The 19,779-nt window shown below is 49.9% G+C and overlaps 1 long non-coding RNA gene across 2 annotated transcripts in view; it reads left to right on the forward strand.

Annotated features, from left to right (window-relative positions):
* Positions 1 to 868: 868 nt before the first annotated feature.
* Positions 869 to 19,779, forward strand: part of LOC111756749 (uncharacterized) — an 88,916-nt gene continuing 70,005 nt past the window's right edge. For both annotated transcript variants that reach the window (XR_002791162.2, XR_010048166.1), the window contains exon 1: positions 869 to 2,504. This is a non-coding gene — a long non-coding RNA (uncharacterized LOC111756749). The remainder of the gene's footprint in view (positions 2,505 to 19,779) is intronic.

Here is a 19,779-nt window from a genome sequence, read left to right on the forward strand (position 1 = left end):
GCAGAATTTTGAAGTGGGGAGCAGCTCAGCAGTAGGGTGCTTGCTTAGCACATATGAAGTTCTGCGTTTGACCCCAGCATTGCAAAGAGGAAAATAACTTTAAACTTATTTACAATTTTCTTTACTTGCAAAAGGAGATGTGTTCACAGCAGAGCCTGGAAAATACAGAAATGTGAGGAAGTAAATACTTTTCGTGTGTATCCTAGTCATTTCTTCTATGCATATATAAATAAAAGCCACAAGCTGTATTTAAAAGAAAACATAATTAGTATTACATGCTACACAGTATCTGGTAACTTGCTTTATCTTTAACTTATAAATACTTTATGTGCCCTTCACCTTGGCATTGAGGTGGCTTTGAGAATATGATTTTTAATGAGGGTGACATTATTTTGGGCAGCAGGGAGTCTGTTAGACAAGTCCATCGTTTCCTGTATCCTTCAGCTGGAGGAGCTGGGGGCCTTCAGGAAGGTGATGCCAGGTGGGGTAGCTCAGTGGACCAGGAAGCAGGACAAAGAAGGGACACACTTGCGTCCGAGCCTGAGCTTAATGGCTGCAAGCATCTTCTGAAAGCATAATCCCGCCCCCCCTTACTGAGCTGAGGGTAGACAGCAGATAGAAACTTCCCTAGGCACAGCTAGGACCAATGCCAGCGTTCCTCCATGGTCCTGGAGACGGCTCCCGACCATTCTAAGCTGCTTTTCCCATCCGCATGTAGAAGACATTGTGCTTACCTCCAGGAGGCTGAGATACGAACCCACACAGGAAGTGGAAAAGCACTGACCAGGGTCTCCCACTGAGTTGTGGCGCAGTGGCCAAGAGACTCAGCTTTCCTACTGACCACCCAAGAGCCCTCAGAGCTCTAAACTCCACCAAAAGGCCAGGGAGGACCCTGCTAGTCTGACTTGGGACACCTGGCTGCTGTCAGGGTTAGGATTAAGTAGTAATGCTACTGCCTGCAGGGCCCTGTTCATGAGGAAAAGGTTATGACCAGAGCCATGGACCCTCTGCCCCACGGTTGGCCATTCTGGGGGGAACATCTTGTGCTTTGATGGTTTCCTAAAAATGGGAAAGAAATCACATAACAGAGAATGCTGGCCTGACCTCGTGGGGTTTCCCATCAGTACCAAGAAGTCTTAGATGACTGTGGAACAGGTCCACCTACCTGTACCTCTGCATTGCCCGTTACTGACAATGTCCAGAGACAAGGGGTCACCTGGAGCCACAGGTACTTGCAAATTTAGTACTTTATCAATATTCTTATGCAAGTTTTATCCATTCATTTGTTCATTCGCCAACTGAATAATAATTATCTGCAGTCTCTCATGACTCAGAGTCTCTCCACTGACCTCTGTGACCACAGGCAAGAGCTTCACCTTACTGTCCTTGATGTTTCCATCTGTAAACTGGGGTTATGATAATGGTGCCTATCTCCTAGCATTGATGGGAGGAATAAAATGAAAGTAAATGTAATTTGCTTCCAAGGATTCCAGGGACACAGTATGTGCCAGGTAACTGTTAGTTAACATCATCATTGTAGTCATTAGGGCTATGATTCTGGTCGTGTTCCGGGCACTGTGGACAAAGAGAGGACTGAGTCAAGGAGGCCACATCTGCTGCCACAAGGCCTTAGCCATGGCAGTGGGTCCTGGAGCACAAAGAAGGGAAGCTTCCCCCTGGGTGAGTAGTCTTTTGTCAGGCCTGTTCCCAGCCCCCAGCTCTGTCCAGTCCAGGCCTTCCAGGGCCGGCCGGCCCCTCCCCCACGCCTCCTCTACCTCGGAGCACGCAGCAGCACGCACTCAGGCTGCTCCAAGAGGTGACAAAAAATTAAAATTAAAGCTAAATTAAAAAGAAGATTCCCATTTCCTCTCCCCATCACACTTCCCACCTTAATTTTATCGCAGGTTCCTTCTCGTTTTATTGACTTTTAGAAGCATCACCAGAAGATTTAGTGTGGAGCAGGACAGGAGGCAATAAAAACGTGCTCTTCTTCTGGGCTCCACTGAATTCTGCTGGGCGGGGAGGGGCAGGTAGGGAAGGTGTGTGACGCCCCCGGAGGCAGCGGGCAGGGGGAGAGGACTCCCACTGTCCTTTGGTCGGCTTTGGGCTTTTGTCCCCTCCCTGGGCCAGTTTCCTGGTGACAGAGAAACAGTCCCATCCACTAATCAGGCCAGCAAATAGACAGTAGAATTTACTTTCCTTGGTTTAGCTTTAAAAACAATCCTAGATTTGTCCTCTCCCCCATTGCCACCCCTATTTCCTGGGACCAAGATTCCCCATCCACCAAACGGATCTTTATTTAATTTTATTTTATTTCATGCTCTGTTGGTGCAAACATTTCCCCCTTCTCCCCACGCTCCCTCCTTTCTTCCTCTGTTTAGTTTTTTGCCCCCCCCCTTCTAATATCATTTTCACCCACCCACAGTGACGCTGCGTGTTTGTAATTTTCTCCTGACCCTAATGGCTTCGGTTTCCCTTCAGTATTTAAGCGGAACAAGACAGAGGTAAGTGGCAAATAAACAGCGGTTCCTATTTACGCTGCCAATTTCGGTTGATGGTGGAGAGGCTGCCTTGAAATTAACTCTGCTGCTGTCTGTCGCGGAGGAACGTTCGCTACAGCCGAGAGAGGCAGCTCCGCCGGCTGTGACAGCTCCTCACTGTTACTGCCGGGGCCTCGCTGGAGGAGGGGGGAGGTGGAGAGCCCCAAGTGTTTCATTTCAGCAGATTCCGGCCCTCTCCTCGGCACAGGCCTTTCACCTCCGCAGACCAGTGGGTCTCCAAGGGTGGTCCCTTGGCCGACGCTGTCAGAGTCAGCGCAGACCTTGTTAAGAAATTAAAAAATTCTCCAGCCACACAGACCTATGGAATCAGAAACTTGGGGGAGGAGGATAATGGCAGTGAGTAGGATCCACCAATCTGTGCTTAAAAAATTTTTTTTTAAATTTTGAAGCGTGATTTACAAATTAACCTGTTTAAACTGGTTATGGTGGTATATGTCTGTCAGTCCAGCCTTCAGGAGGATGAGGCAGGAGAATCTGGAGTTTAAGGATCTCCTGGATCACATAGATGCTCAAAATGATCCAACCGTTTAAAGCATATAAATATTCAACAATCTTTTCAGAAAGGTATCGAGTGTGCAATCATGATCACAAGTTGGTTACAGAACATTTTTATCATTCTGGTAAGATCCATGGTGACTGTTTACAGTTACTCCCTTCTCCACCCCCTAGTTGTAGGCAATCAACCATGAATCTACTTTCTGTCTCTATAGATTTGCCTTTCCTGGATGATCTTTTGAGTCTGGCTTCTTTAACTGAGCTTAATATTTGGTTTCATTTTGTTAACAGCGTTAGCGAGATACAATTCACACACCATACTATCCACCCACTTAAACTGTGCAATCCAATGGCTTTTTGTTTGTTTGTTTATTTTTAATTCAATGGCTTTCGGTAGATTCACAATGGTGCAACCATCATCACTATCAATTTTAGAACAATTTCATTACCCGAAGTGAAACTCTGTACCTCTAGGCTGTTATTTCTAAATCCTCTCATCTCTCCAATCTTAGGTCATCACTGATCTACTTTCTGTCTCTAGAGATTTGCCTATTCTGGGCAAATAATATGTGTCCTTTGTGACTGGTTTATTTTCAAGGTTCATCCATGTCGTAATGATGTATCTGTAGTTGGGTTCTTTGTATAGCTTCACCTAGTCTGCCACACTGCCTTTCTACATTCACCACTTGATGGACGGTTGTTGGAACAGGGATCAAACCCAGGATCTTCACATGGAGCTACAACCTCGGGAAAGTTTTTCTTCTTTTTAATTTGGAGCAGTCTCATTAAAGCGCTAAATTGCCCTGATGGACATCTGGGTACCACCCTTTTTGGTATCATGAATATGCTGCTATGAAAATTTTGTGCAAGTCTTGGAAAGAACTTAATTCACATTTTAATCCGATTGAGAACCACTGCTGTAGGCCCTTCCTCCTCTCCTCCTGCATCTTTCTCTCCTTGTGCCATTTTCCCACATCAAGTGTCCTGCAAGCTGCACATGTGCCTGGGCCACTCTGCACACAGGAGGACTGAGATGAGGTGCTTTCTGGTCGCTCCCTCACCCCAGCTACTTAGTGTGAGAGCCTGCTCCTGGGCCCAGACTCTATGGGAATCCATACCTTTTAACAGAGGCAGGATACAGCCAGCAGGTCTCAGGTCCAGTGGCTTTGGCCACACACCTGGTTCTTTTTTTTTTTTTTTTGTACTGGGAATGGAACTCAGAACCTTGCACTTGCCAGGCAGGTGCTATGCCACTGAGCTATAGCCTCAGCCCTACACACACCTGCTTCTAACCCCCTTGCTGGCATAGGACTTGCAGCAGTTCCTCAATCTCTGGGTGCCTCCATTTTTCAGTCAGTAAAGTGGGTACAATATACCAGACCTTCAGGAGTGCTTGGAGTGGACATTTAACTCCACTAATACTGCTCCCTCCCCTCTGCTCACCCCCCCCCCCCCATTTTGGAAACAAGTGAATCGCTCCTGCAGCTTAGCCAGCTTGGGCGCCTGGCCCTGTGCCCAGGGCAGCAGTCTCTGCGGATGGCAGGTCCCACGGACTGGGGCAAGGCTGACCTTGCAGACCACGCTACAGCCTTTGTGGGTGGGTGGGGGGCTGTGCAGGAACCCCAAGCTCCGGAGTTCCCGAAGGCGGAAAGCGAGAGCACGGGGCTCTGCATGCCCTAGGTCCCTGGGTGTGCCGGCGAACCGGTCAGCCTCCTCTCACGGGGTCCCAGGCAGCCCCCTCTCCGGCCCTCTGGCACCCGTCGGCAAGAAAGCGCTCAGAGCGCCACCACCCGCTTGTTTGAAAACTGTTCATTAGCATGTTTGTTTTTATTGGACGCACAATAACCATAATGGGCGCGGTTGCCTGCTTTAATGACTGCGATGAATATTCATGAGTGGGGCGGGAGCGCCCTAATAGGGTAGTGCGGGCCTCCAAGCCTGGGTCCAGCGGGGAGGGCGGTCCGGATCGCTGCCCCTGCCAACATCCAGCCTCCCCGGGTCGCATGCACCCAACACCAGCTGCAGGCTTCCACCTGGGGCGGTTCCTTTCTCTGTTTCCTTTGGTCTCTTTAGCCTCAGCTGCTCTGCCAAGCGTCTGGTGAGGGACTTGTGCACCTCCCCGCAGCAACGCTCCCCAGTGCACCCCCAGCTTTCTCGCACCCCCAGCTTTTTTGCCACCTGTTTTCCGTCCGTCTGTCTGCGCGATCTGCGTCCCTTTGTCTCCCACCACGTGGCTCTCAACGGTCCACCGCAAAGTTCGTGTTACCCAAACTCCTGGCAGGGAATGTGGGGTTGGGCGCTCTTCGAGGGGAGTTTGTGGCCTGTGATTAAGAGATTTAGTCACTTGTGGAATGACTTTATTTTATAGCGACTTCCTCCCCGACTGAGTGATGTTGTGCGCATTGGTTGTATTTATAACTTAATAGCTTTTCTCAATTTTATTATACTTTTTATGATACTTGTGGCTTTATGGGACTTCATAATTTTTCTCAGATTCATTAAATTCAGCTGAGGGTGAAGCTAACAACGGGAGGAGGTAACAGATTCCCGGGTGTTGAGGTGTGGAGGGGGGCATCCTGCCCAGCTGTGACCCCTCCAAGCATGCACTAAGTGCTGGAAGTGGTGGTGGTGCTAGCTCTCTGGGTGATCTTGGCTTAGTGTTCTCATCTGGGACATGAAACTTCGGGAGATGCCACTTGAGAGATGGCAGGCTGTTTCCCAGTGGAGGCTGGTCCAGGGTCATCCCCTTTGGCCATACACTGAATCTGATCTCGGTTTGTCCTGGTCCCTCCCTGCCTCCCCTTCATTTTTTTCTAACACCAATTCATAGAATCAGAGACACCTCTAGATTTCCTGGATCAACATCTTCACTTTACAGGTGGAGAAACAGAGGCTCAGAGAGACATCAATCCACCTCTCAAAAGAAGGAGAAAGTAGAAAAAAATGCCAGACAGTGTTGCAAAGGTGTCATCTGACTGACATTCTACAAGTTGACACTCTTTTTTTTTTTTTATACTGGGGATCAAACTCATGACCTTGTGCTTGCCAAGCAGGCTCTTTGTTGCTGAACTATATCCCTGGCTCCCTGCTCAACACTTTCAGCTCACAAAGAGACAGTGCATATAATTGCACTGCTCACAAAGTTGCTTCCAAGCTTAGAAAATGATGCCTATTTAACAAGGTCCAGGAAAGCAGGCTGTCTGTGCCCACTGAGTTCTGCTGCAGCTCCTGTCTACAGCAATACTTGGTGCAGAGCAGAGTTGCACTAGGGGATCCCTGGGCTTTCCTGGCCCTTGAAGAGTGAGTGGTGCTCTCTAGGCAGGGCACCCAGGGCAAGTCCAGTTTAAAACTTGTGGAAGAAACTCTTGCATTGAGTCCTGTTGGAATTTCCCTGTGGTTATCAACAAACCCACAGCCATAGTGTAAACTAGGGCCATTGCTGGCTGTGATGCCAGCCTGCTCTCTCCTCTTGTCCCCAGGGCCTACTCTCCTTGACCAGCCCTTGTCAGGATGCACTGTGGATCCTGATTCCTAAGGGAGTCTGAGGCACAGGATCATTGTGATTTTGAAGCCAGGCTGGACTACATAGCAAAACCCTCTCTCAACCCTTTCTTCCAATTAAAATTCCTTTTAAAATCTTTCCAGTGGCTGGGAGTTTAGCTCAGTGGCATAAGTGCCTGCCTGGAAAGCACAAGGTTGTAAGTTCGATCCCCCAAATAAATAAATTAAATAAATGCTTCTGGGCAACAGCTTTGGATTATTAGGCATTCCCTCAGTCTACAGATGTTAGAGGCATGACCACTGATGTGTACATGTGTGTTTGCATGCTTGTGGTTGGCAGTGTATCAAGGCACCTTTCAATGCTAACAAAGGTCTTTGGACTCTGGGGTTGGATACTCCTGCTTGTGGAATGCTGTCTTGGCTAGCATGTCATGCTGGCCACACCTGGCATGGTGACGTGTGACATGCATGTGCTCAGAACGTTTGTTCTGTTTCTGAGGTGAGCTGGCAGGAACACGGTCCTTGAAGGTAGCAATAGAAAGACCTGAGTTTGAATCCTTGCTCTACCTGTTTGCTGAGTATCATCTTGAGCCGAATCATAGCCTTTTTAAAATCTTAATTACCTCACCTATAAATTGGGGGAAATAAACTGGGCATGGTATCCTACACCTATAATTATAGCATTCTGGGAGGTTTAGGCAGGAGGATCACAAGCTCAAGATTCCTAGATCATTTAGTACCTTAGTAAGACTCTCTCCAAATTTCAAAGGCTGGGGCTAGAGCTCTGTGTAAGGGTTCTGGGCTCAATCCCCAGTGTCACAAAAAAAAAAAAAAAAAATCAGGTAAAATCAGTTCCTTAAGGGTTGGTCATGACTAGGAAAAACTTTGTAAAGTGCCAAATTGGGTGTCATAGTAATCTGTAACCCTTGAACCTTTCGTGTATGCAGAAGGCACCCATGTCTGTTGGGTGAAGCATGTGACAGAACCCCCAGCCAACCCCAGATAAGATGGCCCGTGTATGGCTCCTGGCAGAAGTGAGGTCCAAGCCCCAGGCTTGCTGGGCGGCTTCGAGCCTCCACTGCAGACCTTGAGTACAGGACCCTCCAGATGCATTTGTAATTTTTATTGTTATATCTTTTAATTTTATTTTGCTCTCCCCACTGTCTTGAGCAGGGGAGATAGGGAGCTGGTATTTATGGCCGCTCCTGCGACCTACCTCTTGCAATGTATGTATCAGTTAATTTAATCTCCCTGGTTTTATTTAAACTGTTTTTCCTGATCCACTCTCTTCACTTCTCTATCCACAGTCCTCCTTCCCCCATTTCTTCCCACCCTGTTCCCTCTGATCTGGTCCCACCCTCTTCTCTGTGTCCCTGTGCTTTTTCCTCTCCTGCCTCATTCTCCCTGAGTTTTTTTTTTTCCTCCACCTGCTTCTTTCCCCTTTTTCTCTACTCTCTACCTGCTCCACAGCCTTTGACTGGGCCATTCCTGGGTTTTGGGGGGAGGAAGCCATCTCTGGTACTGAGGTTGCTACAGTATTTTCCTATTCTCTCTCTCTCTCTCTCTCTCTCTCTCTCTCTCTCTCTCTCTCTCTCTCTGCCCCGTTGCCTGATTGACATTTACAAATTACCCAGCTGAAAGTGTTCAATCCCTGACCCGCCTGTTTCTGTTCAGCAAAGAGTGAGATTTGCAAGCATTTTGTCATATAATTACTGCAAATCCCTTGAAAATTTCCACAACAAGACCAGATGAATGGTAATTTGGGGGCCTCCAGCCCTCAGTTGCCTCGCTAGATGAAACCTGAAGCCAGAAATACAAACCAGCCCCCAAGTCCTTATTTATTTATTTACTTATTTAGTGAGGGGAGTTTAGGAGGGCTCATTGGTCGTTTTGTCTATGTCCCCCCGTGATTTCTGGGAAGAACTTACTGAACAGTGCAGACACACACTTCTCCACCCCCCTCCTGGTGCTTGCTTGTGCTGTAAAATATTTGGATTGGGAGATTTATTTGCTTTACACGAGTGTATTTGTGCTGATTTTATTGTATTGACTGGGCACATTTTTTCTGCGTTGTACTACAGTTTTATTGTGTGCCAGTCATGGGCATACATCACCCACATTGTTTTCTGTAAAAAATACGCCCCTTTTCAGTATGTCTCGATGGGACTCACTGCATTAGCACCTAAGTGCAGAGATGGGCTGCTATGGCTTCTATTCTCTGTTGCTGGCCTGCTGCCCGGGGCCACCCGATGTGGGTAGCACTTGGAGCTATAGTCATGGGCACCTTGGTGTCTGCAGCTGCCAGTGTGGCCCTACTGCCTGGCAGAGCTCATAGACCTGATGGAGGAAATGTTGGATTTGGCCCCAAGATAAAAGTCCATGTATGGGGCTAGGGCAGAAAGGCCACAGCTGAGCAGCGGGTTGAGGCAGGGAAGAGGTCCCTGAAAACAGAGATCCTTTAGTTTGTTGGCTTCCTGCCAGCATTTGTGGAAGTCCCTGCACACGGCTGGGTTCATGCTGGAGGAGCACTCTTGACCCTTTTGGGGTTTCTACTGGGAACTTAGGAGCAGAAAGGAGACTGAAACCAGGAATTCCGCACTTTTAGTGAGAAGAGGTTTGGCTGATGACTCATGGTTATTCTCTGCCATTTTACAGATGGGAAAATAGTGGCATAGAGAGACTTGGCCACTTGCCCTGGGTCACAGAGTTAGAGACAGATGGATAGGGACTAGAGCCTGCTTCTTGCATCTCAGGAAGGACAGGAGAAAGGAGACCAGTTCTCGGGGTGGGGGGGCTTAAGACAGAGGAGTTTGGGGTGGGGGGGAAGGGTGTTGGAAACCAACTAATGCACTGCCCAGAGCACAGGTAAACTGAGGTCTGAGGTGGCCCCAACTTGCTTGAAGCCAAGCAAACTTGGTGGTCAGGTGGGGGGAGGGTCTTATTATTTTTTTCCCCCTTGACTGGTTATAGGGCTGGGAGCTGCCTTTTGGGTATCTGGCTGGCCTGCCTGGCTACTCCATGGCTTGCAAATAAATCTCCCAGTCCAAATATTTTACAGCACAAGCAAGCACCAGGAATGGGTGTGGAGAAGTGTGTGTCTGCACGTACACGTTTCTGTGTATGTGTGTGTAATGTGTGAGCGTGACTCTGTGTGTGCATGTTAGGCAGGGGGTTGCTAGAGGTGCCTAAGCCCGGTTCATGGGGTAAGGTGGATCATCTGAGGTAGGCCTGGGGCCCCAATGCCCCCCAAGGTGGTGGCAAGCTTTTAGCTTTGGCCTGTGTTCTCCAATTCCAGTTCTCTTCCCTGATGGTGTTGAAATCACCTCCCCCATGACAGTGTTTTGTCAGGGCTCATAGATTTGGGCCTGACTGGTTCCCAGGACTTCCGAAGTCACAGGCCCATTTAAATATTTTGCCACAGGTAAGAAGAGAGTATGTGAGCAAAGCAATGAATTGACTTAAATATCTCAGCCTCTCCCTTTCCATATCATTTTTTAAAAAAGGAAAAAAAACACATATAACTAAATTAGAAGAAAGTGTGTCTTCTAATAAACTATATTTCCTTATGGGAAAGTCCCATTTTTGAGCAGAGGTTGTAAAATTGTGTCTGGAAATGTTTTCCTTGGGATATTAACTGCCTCTTCCAGTTCATTTTTCTGTCATCATTTGGGGAGCTTGCAGAGGAAGGGGTGGGTCTTGCCTCTCCAGGAGGGTCGTCGGGAAGGACCCTGGTTTGTGGGACCCTGGTTGAGTGGGTGGGGCAGGGGGGTGTACGCTGAGGGCAGGGATCTGCTGCAGGTCTAGCTGGCTCAGCTGCCTCCTGGGGAGAGCTTTGGGAGTTGGTCTGAAAAAAGGGACCCCAGGAAAAAAAAAGGGACCCTAAAAGAGGTGGCCAGGGAAACCTCTTATCCTTCTCAGCCAACCCTGCTGGCAGGGACACACACCCTGCCCTTCTGCATGTGTGACCCAAGCCATGTGCACAGACATGCCCATGCCAACATATCGCAAACATATGTGTACACCGACAGACTGCACATTCAGACATCAACTCAACTGTGTGTACAAAGGTGTGCACACGCATTATAGATGCTGCTTATCCACACGGGTGCCCCAAACTCACATATAATTCTTTCCTCCCCTCAAATTGAATTTAGCCAATGGCTTCAGTGTCAAGAGACCAGGTTTCAGCCTTCTCTATCTGGAGGTAACTCTGTGTTACTGAAGGGGACTTGTTTCCCTCCCTGGGTCTTGGCTCTCCCTTGGGTCCTCTTCTCATGGTTATTTGCCAGTCGCTAACTCTGGTGGCACTTCATTCTGACTTCTAGCTTCTGCTTGGTTCCCCGGTGCTCAAGTGCCCAGGCCTCCTCTGACTGCTCTCTGTCCCCAGATGCTGAGAGCCCGGACATCCCAAGAACATAGTTAGGACCCCGACATGGGAGGGTAGACTGTGGGTGAACCACTATGGCTCTTTCCTGTCTGCCAAGCTGCCAAAGGCATGGCCAGATAAGCCAGAAGTCTGGCTGGGGTGCTCTGGGGGTCTCCTGAGTCTCCCTCTCAATATGGACCTCCATAGGCAATGGTGGATACGCTCCCCGCCAACCCCCAGGCACTGTGTGAGATCAGGAAGGCTGGTGGGGTGCAGGAGGGAAGAGGAGAGAGGCTGGAGGGCCTGTAGGGAATGCTGCTGGGATTTTTTTAGCCCCCAAACCATCTGTATCTCCCTGATGTTGAGGCTCTTGCCTCAGTTTACCTAACAGAAGAAACCACACAGTTAAATTTTGAGGCAGGAGTTTGTATTGGCCTCCTAGACAGATTTCCAAAGCACCTCACTTTTCACTTCCCCTAAATGAACACCCTCAGTGGGTGGGTGTAGGGAGGTAACCAGGGGCAACCCTGCCCTCTTGGTCTCATCCTGAGTTAATGCCACTGAAGAGCTCTCCAGGGCCAGCGAGTCGCCCACACAATTATCCTGAGAGGAAATGGGCTTGGAGAGCTGGGCTGGGGGTGCTGGGGGCTGGGTCTTTGAAGGTGGGGGAGGAGGGGGTGCTCCCTGTCCCACTGTGGGAGCTGGGCAGAGACAGGATGGGGTGCTGGGCCCGTGTGGGTCTCAACACCCTCCTTCCATGTCTGCTTGTTCTAGAGTGACACTGTGATGGGGTGGGGGACAGGGGCTGGAGGACAAGACTGCTGGGGCAGTTTGTCCTGGCTCAGAGCCCAACTTCTTTCCCGAATTAGATTCGAGGGCTGGTTTGTCTTCCATTGTCTAGTTTGAAACTCTGTGTGCATGCGTGTACACGTGCCTACAGGTGCGTCTGAAGGGTTTTCTACTTTGGGACAGGCAGACCCAAACTAGTTATACTCTGTAGGTTCTACTCTGTCTGGAAGCCTCCATTCCTTCCTTGGAGGAAGTGGGGGTGGAGGAGAGGCATGGTGTCCCCATCGTCCCAGAGGTAAGAAGAAAACCAACCGACATCTGTCTAGGCTGATGGTTCACCACCCACGACACAGAGGTTTGGGGGGGGGCAGGGACAGACAGACAGATGAGGATAGTGGCAGAGGAGCAGGAAAGGCGCACAGGACGAGGCCTTCCTGGGGCCTGGGGTGACGGTGGGGATGGAGCTAACTGCTGGGCGCAGGGCCCCATCCCAGGGCAGGATGGGGAGAGGGAGGGTCCCAGGGCTGGATCTGCATCCTCCCTGCTTCTCTGCCTCCCGCCAAGCCATCTAGAGCCAGCACAAATTTGCATTTAAATAGAGATTTTTTTTTTTTTTTAATGAGAAGGACCCAAGGGAGCCCCCAGACTATTAAGTTTTCTTCTGGGGGCTGTGCAGAGCCCTCTTCATCTGCCCCTCCACACCAGCCTCCCACCCTTCTCCCCTGGCTGTCATATTGTTCTGTGGCCATATATTCTGAGGGCCAGCTGAGGCCTTGGCGCTGACAATCTGAGGGTACTTGTGGGGACAATGGGGTAGAGCTCCTGGGAGCACGGGAACGAGATACCCTCGACCTCAGTGCTCCTGCTTCTTTGTCTGCTTGTGGCCTGAGCACTCCACGCTTGACTCTTTCAATCTTTCTCTGCTGGGCACGGACTGGCGTTCCTGTTGCTGTCTGGGGTGTGGGCAACAGTGCTGAGTCCATGTCCCCATCATATTGGGCAGAGTGTGTTAACTAGAAAATAGATTGGGTTTGAACACTCGTTCCGCTGTTGCCAGGCTTTGTAATCTTGGGCAAACCATTTGACCCTTCTGAGCCTCAATTTTCTTAATCTGGGAATGGGGGTAAAAATCGAATCCTCAAGGGTGGAGGTGAGATTGAATGAGATAATGTGGTTCGCTGTTTAGCGCAGGGCCTGGCAGACAGAACCGAGGACATGAGATTTCAAGGGAAGAGTCTGATGCCGTGGTGAAGAGTACAGTTTGAACTTGCAAGGCCAGCCGGGCTTTTTCTCTTGGTGATAAACCGGAGGTTTTCCCACCCAGCAGCATGGAGGATGTCTGGGCAGGTGCTCGGGGTGGCCCTCAGGAATTGGAAGCTCTAGAGCAGAAGATTTGAGTGGGCCTGGGGGCCCCTCTTGGAGGCTTGGGAGTTGGAAGTACTCCTAGGCAGCCCCAGATAGGCAGTGCTACAGCACTGTGTTGTGTGGTGGGGGATCACAGGAGATTAGGGTGTCAGTGCATCCATGGCGGATGGTGGAGGAGCCTGGGAGTGGAACTGGAGGAGGAAAGTCAGCTCAGGGGGTCCCGGCTGGCTCTCCCCAGCTCATCCTCCTGGTGCTGGAGGAAGGAGACCTGAGATAGGGTAAGAATGGGAGGAGGTACCTGTGAGGGGAGTGTCACACACACACACACACACACACACACACACACACACCCTTTAATCTCATAGTCCTGCCCTTGCTGACAGCCCTGGTCAGTCCTGGCATCTTACCTAGCACAGCCATAATGACAAGTTCTCTGCTAGAGTCCCTGTGGCTTTATTTGTTTATTTGGGTTCTCTATGCAGGTCAAACTGGTCTTGAACTCACTTTGGAGTCAGGCTGACCCTGAACTTGTAGCAATCCTGCCTCAGTCTCCTGAGTGTTGGGATTACCCTTCTTCTTCCTTGGACTCTCTGTCTTCTCCCTCTCCTTTATTTTCTCCTTTCTTTCCTTCCTTTCTCTTTCTTCTCCTCCTACCCCTCTTCCTGTGTCTCAATTTCTACTTTATTTTATTTTATTTTTTTGGTGCTGGGGATGAAACTCATAACCTCATGCCTGCCAGGTAGGCACTTGTGCTGCTGAGCTAAACCCCAGCCCTCAACTTCTGCTTTCTTTTGTCTTTTCTCTCTCTTTAAATTCTTTAAGCAAGCCTTATTAGTATATGTTTGTGATATTTAATATATTCATTGTGGGGAATTGGTACATATATGGAGAGTCTACCAAAAATGTATACTCAGGAAAATAAAAACTTGTATAAATATGTTTTTATATTAAATGTATTGAGACATTGTGAGATCAATACAAGTTATCTTTGTCCTCTGCAATTACAAATGGTGCTCTAAGTAGTGGCCGTAAGTTCCCAGACATTTATTAATATGATCAACTGCTGAAATGTATGTATGTATGTATATATATATATATATATATATTTTTTTTTTTTTTTTTTTTTTGCAGACTCTGTATGTTGTATTTTGATCTTTTTTGCTTCCTCCTTCTAAACCTTTTTTCAAGGAAACAGTGTCTTCCACAGAGTTGAAGAGCACCCTGCCTGGGTCTGGCTAGCTCAAAAAATGCTTTTGTATCAGGGAAAGGTGACTGAAAGGATCCAGCCCCAGGGGACGGGGTGTGGCTGATTTGGAGTGTTTTCAGTAAACATCCAAATCTAATGGGCTTCATATAAGGGCATGGTTTTGTCAGTAGAGCAAAAATTGTATTTTAGCCCTCTCTTACCTTCTTGTGCAGTGAACAACCTGTGTATCCATACAAGGCCATCCTCCATCCTCTCTCTTCCATCACATCCACATTAAAAAATTTTCCTCTTTTCTTAGCTTTCTTTTGAATTATTTTCTTTCTTTATCCCCCCTTTTTTCCCTAGCATGCACTGTTACAAGTCTTTGCATCTCTGTGTACATCTTTGTTACGTGTGTGTACATTATTTCTCTCTGTAGAGGATGTGTCTTGTGTCTTTTAGGATTTGATAGGAAGTAGGAGCTGTGTGTACCTCTCAGCTCTCTGGAGCTCCCCAACTACCCCCTTAGCCGGGCTGGGAGAGGAGAGGGAATTAGAGGGAAACCCACAGGGCTGAGCCCTGTATCCTCCCATCCCCTCTCATCCTCCTTCCCAGGACGCCCAATCTTCCACCCACGGAGCTCCTGTCCGTTCCCTTCTCCCTCCAAGACCTGAGCTGGCAGGGCTGGGTGGGGGGCAGCGGGGAGGGGTTGAGGGAGCTGGAGGGAGCTGGGCAGGGGCTGGCGGCCCCGGGGACCCCTTTCCACAAGGACAGAGGCAGCACCAGCTGCTCCACAGAAGAAATATTCCCCAAAGTCAGAGTGGTCGTCTCGTATTTTAAGTGGCCCTTATTTATCACCGTCCTCCTGGGCTCCCTTTCGCGGCAAATGATGATAAAAGACAGCGGTGAGGGGGGCGCGGGGGCTGCTCTGGGCTGGCCCCGCAGCTGTGGGAGGTGGCGGCGCAGGGGAGGTCCAGCTACACAGCGATACGGTGCAGTGATGTGGCGCACAGGACCACAGTGCCAGCCGCCCACGAGCGTGCGCACGCACACATGCACACTCACGGTGTAATATGTGCATGCATAGATTCAATCACGACAATGACACGTCCACAAATATCTACCATAGACCTGTAGGCCCAGGGACATCCACACTGAGGGTACACACAGCCTGACACATGTCTGGGACAAACTGACACTCAAACACGTATACCAACAGGCACGTACTGTATTGGTACAGGCCTGTCCCGGGGTCCCCCTGCTAGCAAATGGCACCCACTCCCACCGCCACTGTGCTGGTGCGTGCCCTACCTTCGGGGTCTCTCTATACGCATCTGCGTATGCGCTTTGTGTGTGTGCATGTGCGCGTGTGTACATCAGGCTGCTGTTTGTGTGATGGCCAGCACCCGTGCATATGAACTGCTCACGCGGTCAGTGGACGTGCAAATGCGCTCATGGTCCAACTGCAAAACACGAACTTCAGTGTACCTCACACCGTATGTGGGAATTAACACAAAATCAACCCGAGTCACCGTAAGATGTGAGACAAGAGAACCTCTGGAAGAAAACAGATCTCCGGGATCTGAGGTGGATACAGACGCCTTAGGGGTTGCGAAAAAAATTATATCAGGTACAAATTCTCTAGATGAATGTGATTATTATGTATATCTAAAATGTACCCCAAAAATCTCCTGTTAAAAAAAGATGCCGTAGGGAAGACAGTTGCAACTTCAAGCCCCGGCCTTGAAGTCCAAAACCTTCCTCTAATTCGGGTTTCCTGACATAACTGACTATACTAACCTTGGGTGACTCACTTGCTTCCTCTGGGTTCAGACGCCTTATTGAACCATGAAGGTGTATTACCTTCTCTGAATGTGTATAAAGCCCAGGGGACAGGTGGATATGAAAACTCTTTAAAAGCCACTGTGTTCCATGCAAAGTCTGGCTAATAGGGAAGATACCAGTTTTGGGTATCGTTGTGATTACACAGCTACCTAGACACACCCCCAGTCCAAGTCCACACCCCACACACCTTCCTGGCTTCCACTCAGGGACCCAGGGTAGGAGATGCATACTGACCTCCCCCTCTCCCGGGCAGTCACGCCCCACCCTCACCCCACACCCTCTTCCAGGACACTGGCTCAATTGCCAATCAACCTCCCTCCCGGTCTCAGCCCATTAGTACAGCTCCCTGGGGGAATCTATTTTTTAAAGGTTATTAGCAGATTATTGGTTCTTTATCAACCTCAGGCCCCCATCTCCAATCTCCCAATGAAGCCATTGTTGCCTAATGAGATGAACTTGATAATCTTGGCACGAAGGGTGGTGGGGGGCCTGGGGGTGGGGCAGCTGGCAGGAGGGAAGGGTTAACAACACCGCCCAGCCCCCACCCCCGCAGTCCTCAAATAGCTGAACTACTGTATGTTGTAGTTTTCAACTGCAAATCATCTTTAATAGCAGACATCACGGGATGGCTCATTACATTAAGCTATTTTTCATGCTATCTCCTGTAATATCCTCTAATCCAATGCGTTTCAAATCACCTCAGGCTAAAATAAGAGACATAGCGATGTAATAGCCTAGTGTATTAGTGGGTTAATTGCCCTGTTGTACTCTTTCTAGTAGCTATCTCTGGAATGACTTCTATATTAATTGTAAATTGCTTAATACATTTAACTCCTTGCCACTGCCCCATCCTCTAACGAAGGCGACCACTACCCAGTTGCTTGATGGGAATGTGTGTGTGGGGGTCATGGACCCTCCTTTCCAGCTCTGGATCCCCTCTGTCTCCTTGGCCCAAGCCAAGAGTAGGCTGAGAATATACTTCTCAGTGTCAGGAGGAAAAGGGATGAAAGCAGTATTTATTGAGCATCTACTATATACTAGGGCCTGGGCTAGGTCTTTTCACCAAATACCATCTTATTGGAGCCTCACAAGACCTTGTGTAGTCTCCTTAGAGGTCATGTGGTTTGTTCAAGGTGACAGAGTCATGACATGAGGAAGTTGCAATTACTTGCAGGCCTGAGTGCTCCAAGAGCCACAGAGGCCAGGAAAGGTGGGGGTTTTAGAATTGTGAACATGAGATCAGCTATGGTTGGCAGGGTCTTGGGTGGCTCCCGGTTTGGAAGGGACACACCCAGCCCTCTACCTGGGGGAGTCCCCCAGTCTGATGGGAAAGATGTAAGCCCTACACTTGGACGCTACCAGTCTAGGAGGGAGCCTCAGCCCCTGCCCTGGCCTCAGTGTGAGGGAGGGATACAGCCTCTGTCCCCTGCTGGTCCCCTATCTGATGAGGAGTACAAACTGGCACAGTTTCCTTCCTGGAGGACTCTCAGTCAGAGAGAGGTGACACATTCCCACACAGTCACAGAAATCAGGTGCAAAAGAGTAAGGTGGGAGGCCGGACAGACAGTCAGACAGACAGACAGCTGCACACCCCTTCCTGCTCTCCACTTCCCCAAGGAACTCCGGGGGCCTCTCCTGTTTCACCCTTATCCTTTCTGTTTTCTTATTCTCTGGACAGAAGAATGACAGGCGAGATCTATGAGAGAACAGAAAGACGGGAATAGGCTAGGAAAGAAGAAATGGCAGAATAGGGTCGCGGGGATGGGTTCCATGTTTATCTTTGGCAAATTAGCACTTTAATGTATACACAAGCGCTGCTTTATGAGTGGTGGTCACAAGGGAATTGTTGGATTAAAAATATTCATGTACAGGGGATTCCAGGCACATAGCGGCGCAGGGGACCCAAGTTTGAAGTGCCATGATGAACACCTGCCTCACTTAAGCTGAGGGCTTTGGCATCTGTCTCCTCAAGGGACAGAAACCCTACCGGAAGCCCTTGGTGTGTCTGGGCCGCCAGCCTCACGGACATGTCCTTGAAACCAAAAAAGAGACAGAAGGTAAGAGGAGGAGGACTTGGAAGGCCGGAAGGACGAGAGTGTGGGGACCTGCAGGGATCTTAGGGCAGGGTGGGCAGAGCCTGGAGCCTGTGGTGGTGGTGGCAGCTTTGGTGGTGACCCGCTCAGAGCAACCTTGAGCACAGGCTCGGAGACAGTGATGTAGGTGCTGGCGCTGGAGCGTGAAGGTAAATGGCCACAGCTCACCATCGGAGGTGAGCCCCTCCCCTAAAGCCCCAGGCTTGGCGGGCGGAGGCTTCTGTAACACCCCCCCGCCCCCATGCCATCCCTGTCCCCACAGCTGGCTGGGAGGTGCTCTGGACCCACAGCTTTCCCATTAGGGAACATTTCCTGTGCCTCCCTCACCTCCCTTTTCCAGAACCAACTTGGGGAACAAACACTCCCAGCTGCCCACTGGCCAAGCTGTTCCTCTGTCAGCAGTGGGTGACTGCCACACCCCTGGTGAGCTAGTCCACACTCGGGAGACCTCATCAGTCACCTCCTCCCCAGAGCCCTGTGGCCTGGCTCATCCCCACAGCACAGATGTGGAAACGGAGGCTCAGGGGGTTGAGGGACCTGCCTCAGGCCACAGGGCTGGAAAGAGATAGATTGGGGGGACCCCAGCCTCTGAGTCCCCCAAGCCACAGCTCATGGGTGGGCTGTGATAATGACACATGCTCTTCATGGCACACAGAGGGACCTGTAGGTGTGACTCTCTGACCTGCCCTGCTTTGGGCCTCAGCTTCCTCCCCCAGGGAGTGGACTGGGAGAGGACTCTCAGTTATTCTGCTGAGGACGAGGGAGAAGGCAAAAGCCATGCTGTGGGGTGTGCATTGCAGAGCAGGGGCGTGGTGAGGCAGGGCAGCCCCAGCCTCCCGGCAGGTGCACAGCATGGCAGGGTGGGGAGCTGGTGCGCAAGAGTGGCCAGGGGCTGGGGTTCTTGCCCAGGAAGCCTCTGGCTGCTGCCTTCTGTTCTGAGGCCTTTAGCACGTAGAAGGGAAGTAGCTCCACCTGGGGCATCTTTAAGCATGGTTATTTATAATATTATTCATGATCATAATGATCATGATGGTACTATTGATCATTATTATTCATAATAGCTGATTTTTGTCAGATAACTACTATGTGCTAATTATGCCTCTAATCATGCCTGCAAACCTCTGGAGTAAGTACTATTAGCCCCGTTTTATGGATAGAAACACTGAGGCTGGGCCTTGACCTTGGACTCCTTGGCTGAGAGGTTGGATGTAGGTTCTATTAACCCTAGAGAGATTCTTCCTGCTGCCTGCTGCAATTCCATTCTATGGTCTGTGTCTTGCGGGAGAGAAGGGTCTTGATAGGCCTGCGGCAGCAATGATCTCTGACTCCTTTCCTACTGTGGGTAACCCAGCCCTGGGCAGATGGGGGGCATAGGGAGGAGGAGCAAGCTCACCCTTCAGGGACTGAAGCACTCCTGTAGTAGAGGCCTTTTGTAGAGTGGACATCCTCCCAGCACAGGGCCTGGCTGCCGTCAACACGCCCCCAGGAGCTTTGTGCGTGGAAGCCAGGTGGAGGGTGGGGAGACCTAAACACCCAAAGCCCTTGTCCTCAGACCTCAGTTTTTATGACAGTTTCTAG

Source organism: Cavia porcellus, unplaced genomic scaffold (genome assembly GCF_034190915.1).
Source record: "Cavia porcellus strain 051 isolate PalLab524CR breed Dunkin Hartley unplaced genomic scaffold, mCavPor4.1 scaffold_6, whole genome shotgun sequence".
Classification (NCBI taxonomy): Eukaryota; Metazoa; Chordata; class Mammalia; order Rodentia; family Caviidae; genus Cavia; species Cavia porcellus.